The sequence below is a fragment of the Lissotriton vulgaris genome, unplaced genomic scaffold, assembly GCF_964263255.1.
Source record: "Lissotriton vulgaris unplaced genomic scaffold, aLisVul1.2 SCAFFOLD_9053, whole genome shotgun sequence".
NCBI lineage: Eukaryota > Metazoa > Chordata > Amphibia > Caudata > Salamandridae > Lissotriton > Lissotriton vulgaris.
In genome coordinates, this window is record NW_028248963.1 from 48,277 (window position 1) to 53,780 (window position 5,504).

The following is a 5,504-nucleotide window of genomic DNA, read 5'->3' on the forward strand; positions in this document are numbered from 1 at the left end:
TAACACAACAGGGGTAGAGGTTACATATTCGGCCTGGTGCAAATGGCATTAAGTTTTACCAAATTTCAGAGGGTCACAGGATGAATTCACCATGACATTGGAATGCTTGGAAGGGGTAGCTAAATGGATGAGCCAAAGGTGTCTTAAATTCAAAGGAACAAAAATGTATGGTCTACGTATGTGATTTTTTTCAAGCATTTTAGGATCACTTTGTAGACACAAGTTCCACTTATTTTGTTTGACTGCGCTACCAACTTTGGCTTGAAAGTGTAGTACCCTGGAGATAATTGGGATGTTGAACCCAGAGTAGGTGCTCAAATTGAGGATTGACAAATCCTTTTCTGGCAACTCTGGTAGTTATTTCCTATAATCCCAGGTTTACAAAACTTTATAAATCTAGAAATGCATTAAATCCTTGGGTGGATGCACGGGAATGCCCAGTTTCAACCAATGGAGCATCTATCAGCTCCAGATGTAACGTAACTAAGTGAAAGCTGCTGCTTTGAGGTACATCTGTTTAGAAGGCCATGCAAGGTGGCACAAATTGTCCCTTGTGTGACTTTGGAAATCTTACTAAAGCCTTTGCGTGGTACTTGTGTTACCTGTGTGCCACAAGAACAACACGAAGACTTAGTAAATATGGACCTAAGATTTTGAAAAACAAAAATCTTTCCTGAGCAAGAGTATTATAAATGGCACCCGCTCAGCAACGCATCAATATCTTCAGGCAAACTGTGGCTGCTCTGCTAAAGGCGTAGCAATCTCGGCATGATGGTATGGCAGGTGGCCTTCTTCCAGGCCAATAGAGGACATCCCTCTGCTGACTCAGCAGACCGACCTTCCATTTGACTGGGGTGAAGTATAGGTACAAAAAGACAGACATGCAAGACCAACCTGCCTGGGAGGTGTGTCCAAGTACACTGGTCTCCTGGGGTCTTTAGTTCCCTACTCATTACGGCCAGATGAAAGCATCCAGGGCAAATGGCTTATGGAAAGTTTTAAATTACTTGCAGACACATTTGCATACTCAGAAGAGTTGCTTGGGATTTGGGTCCTTCCATGCACCAACAGACCCAGAGGGGGTACCTCTACTTGGATTACTGGGCAAGGAAGCTTTAATCTACCAAACAGAGGGAGCATGTGTGTGATATATGTGATCAAATAACAACATTGGGGTTTTAAGAGCATTGGAGATTGGCAGAGTATAGGAAATATGAGGTTGGAGAGTGAGCAAGGAGTGGGGGAAGGTTAAAAAGAGGAGTAGGAGAGAGTGCTTGAGGAAAAACTGTAAATGTACTATATACTATAATATTACCTGCTATATTATTTATTTTATTCCAAAGGCAGCTCTTTAATCAGGTTCAGGTTGCAGCAGTGGAAACAGTGGTGTATGGGGAGGTTCTGCACATCAATTCTTGTGTTTGAAATAGAGGATTCGAGCATGGAACATTTCTTTAGAGCCATCTTTTGAGGAGGAGTTCCATGCCTTAAATAGCCCCTTTTGCATAAGTTGAGCTGCTGTTTCTCTTTCAATCATCATCTCTAAGAGAGATTGGCGAAATGGACTAATGCGTTAAGATATGGGGCTGAGTAGGAACCTAGGATAAACCCTAATTCCAGAAGATGTTCTGGTGAAAGAGTTTAGGATGGAGTCGAGTAAACAGTTGGTGAGTTATCATGTCACTCACTCTACATAAGGTCAGTGTGCTTGCCCTAACAAGAAATTGTAACAAGCATTTGCAATGCAATAGGTCTCGCATTTGCAAACATTTGAGCTATTGGCATTGTAAACGACAATGCCTTTTATTTATGTGTTTTGAAAACCTTCAAGCAACGACTAGGAGTACAAAGGGCACATAAATAAAAGTAAATGCCATTTAAAATACCAGTAGGTTAAAGTTTCAAAAGTGTGAGACCTATTGCATTGCAAATGCTTGTTTGGTTAGGGTATCCACACCTGTGGATAGTGAGCATATATTTCTTTATACCACCTTACCTCAAAGACTGTAATCCTTCTATCTATCCATCTGCCAAGAAGACTGATAATTACATTTTGAGCTTTTCTTAAGAAGTGTTACAGGTCCCGACACTGGCGTAACGAAAATTGAGGGGGCCTCCCTGCAAGGTACGTGGAGGGGCCCCCTCCGGGCTCAATCGGAAGCTCTCTGGCCTGACTGCAGTGCCGAGGGGGCCCCCTGGAGTTTGGCCCCCAACACCACGGGGGCTGTGGGGGCTTGTGTTACGCCCCTGTGTCCCGTGTTTAAGGGGGCTCGATATTAACGAAAGACTACATTATGACATGCATTGCTGTATAGTGATGATCACAAATGTTTTAGGCTTTTGGCACTTAAAATTACATTACCCATCACTTTCACCATACACGGAGGAGGCATCTTCACACCCACAGCATGACAGTAACCCCATCTTCTCTTACCTGAGGATGGTGACGAAACCCATCTGCACAGGCAAACAAAACACTGGCTCGGACTTCCGGATTTGCTTCAACTGGAAGTTACAGCCGAAGCACAGCGCCGAGTTGCTGAAGAAGGACATGGAAACGATGGACTGTTAGAAAATGTGGATGGGTATCCACGTGAGAGATGATGCAGCCTCCGGGCTGGTAATCCTTGATGATGGCGCTTTTAACGAAGCCCTCTGGGATGACCCGGTGCTGCTCCAGTTGGCGGATGACCAGCTGGTGTACCCAGGCGGGGATCTCATCAACGTCACCCTTGGGGTATAGCCGCTCCTGGCCAGGCCCGGGCTTCTACAGCTGCGCCACAAAAGTGTAGCACTCTTTGAAAAAATAGTTGTTGTGCAATGGAGCATGGTCCACGGTGTGCTCCTTGTACAGCCCCTTCTCGGCACCGCGCACCACCTCGATGTGGCTCTTGATGCGGGGGCACTCTTCCCGGCTGAAGAGAAGCATCTGCCGGATCCCGTGCTTTACCCGACATGCCTCCTCGTCCCGGTAGTGGAGAGGCAGCTGAGGGGGCAGTGGCGGCTCCTCATGGTCGCTGTACTCGCCATCTGACAGCTTCCTCTTGGAACCCGGCTTTGGGCCTTAAGGGGAAGGCATTATGGACGGCAACTTCTCCCATAGGTCCGTGTATCCACTGACGGCCATACTGCAGGGCTCACATCACTCAAAACCGGCTGCAGCAGGGGGAGCTGCCACCGCGCATGGCTCAGCTCCGCCGATCTGCGCAAGGGCAATATCAAGAACATAATAAAAAAGCATTTGCAATGCAATAGGTCTCTTATTTATGCAAGTTTAAGCTATTGGCATTGTAAATGACAATGCCTTTTATTTAGGTTTTAAAAACGAAAATAAAAATAAAAGGCATTGTTATTTGCAATGTCAATAGCTCAATCTCGGGAAAATGCGAGACCTATTGCATTGCAAATGCTTGTTTCTGTTTGTATCTTTTATGCAACGCTTGTAATCCTAAGTCTTTATGTATCGCAACTGGTTCTTATGTAAAGCGCTCTGACACCTTCGGGTAATGTTCGGGCTATAAAAAAATTGCATTAAATTAAATAAAATAAATAAAGATACATCTCAGAGGTCAAACACTAGAGAAACTAATGGATAAACTACAGCTTGCAAATGACAACATAATATAATCCTGCTTTATTATAGAAGAGATGATGTCCTTCCTGCGAGCTTCCTTTAAGTTCCTACTTTCCTGTTTTCATAGAACTATTCTAAGGGTCGGTTCTGTGTGCCATCTGTTTAAGATCGTAAGTCCCCTACCGCACAGTCTGTGCAATGCTCAGCGTGCACAGTCTTCCCGCAAGTGAGTTAAGTAAAAACAAAACTTTCCCCAAATATTCGAGAACTGGGCTTGAATATTAAAGTACACTGTCCTCAAAAATGTTGGGATGCAGGTATTGCTATGCCTCTCCTGTTGAAATTCACGGTAATGATGATCGAAATGCAGGCACTTCCGGGAGGCATAGACAGACGGGGATCTTGAGACCGAGGCAGTGTTCTGCCCATGCAGAGGTGCAGAGCCAGCAGGAAGTGATCCGGTACCTCTGGAAGGTAGTCTATCTGCGCATGCGGTAGGCCTATCAGGAGCACAGCAAAGATGCCGCTGTACGAGGGACTGGGAAGTGGAGGCGAGAAGACCGCTGTCCTTGTAGACTTGGGGGAAGCCTTCACCAAGTGAGTTATGGGCGCCACGGCCTATGGAGTGAATGGGAAGATAAGCGAGTCTATATTCTTTTGGGAACATACATTCTGGACCAAGCGCCAGGAAGATAAACCCTGCTGTTTTAGAGAAGGGGTGGATGTAATATTCCGTTTTGTGATTTTTCGCTGATAGGCGAGTGGGTCGGGGGGGGGCTGGCTGTATGCGTGTGTGTGTGTGAGCGCGTGTGTGTATGCAGTGCATGCGTGATTGTGTGTGTGCGCATGCGTGAGTGTGGCTGTGTGTATGTGTGTGCGCGTGCGCGCGAATGAGAGAGGCGAGAGGCTGCTGAATGTTGAACAGCAGATGTGCACGACGCCGGGGGCTGGGCGTGCGCGTTCTCGAGACGCAATCGCCGAGGAAATGCGCGTAACCACCCCCTGTCAGCCATTCCCAGGAAACCCACGACAATAGGTCTTTTGCTGGGGCAGCGCTATGCGCTGCTAACACCAGCGAGACCTAAAAAGCGCGTGTAACTTGCCTAAAAAAAAACGAGACACGGAAGTCATTAGGCGCGATCGCAAAAACAGATCTGCAGCGCCCTGGAGAGTCTGCACACGTGATGCAAGCCCGACTGCAGAAGCGCGTCCTCGAGATGAAATCGCCTAGGTGAAGCGCGTAACCACCCCCTGTGCCCCATTCCCCGCAAACCCACAACAATAGGTATTTCGCTGGAGCAGCGCTTCGCGCTGCTAACACCAGCAAGACCTAAAAAGTACTTATCTTGTCAACAGGTGACTTTTTCTGACACCTACGCGAGAAGATGTCCTCACCTCAGCCCCTTTACTAAAATTACCCCGGTCCCTAAGATGGTCGGTGGCTCTATTAGAGCCACATCAGCATTTGCAAGCTGTAATATGTGTACTATATGTAATATGATTATTCTAGGATTCAATGGACAGTGAAAAATGCATGGGTGATGAATCTATATGTAAACAATCTTAGAGGCATATGCTTTCAAAAACTATACAAAGATTCCTAGCTCCAGCTACATATTGTTACATTCCCATGACTGTGGGGCAAAAGAATGTCACATCCCACCCACAATTATAGTAAAGCCCACTGAGACTGTCATTAAGTATGACATACATTGTATTATACACAAGCTCGATTGGCAAAGTAATGCCAATTCATTTTAGATAAATGCTGCATCCTTTCATCGGTATGCAGTGCAATTCAAGGGGACTGGGATTTCTGCAAGGAATGAAAAAACTGGATTAAAAGAGTGTCAACATAGGACTCTCTCCTGTTTACCAAGACCTCCATACAGTGTGGTGCTTGTTATATAAAATTGTATTGAATTGAAAA

General features: G+C 46.0%; 1 pseudogene; it reads right to left on the bottom strand.

Annotated features, from left to right (window-relative positions):
• Positions 1-2,430: 2,430 nt before the first annotated feature.
• LOC147663758 (RNA demethylase ALKBH5 pseudogene) lies at positions 2,431-3,127 on the bottom strand (annotated as a pseudogene).
• Positions 3,128-5,504: the final 2,377 nt, after the last annotated feature.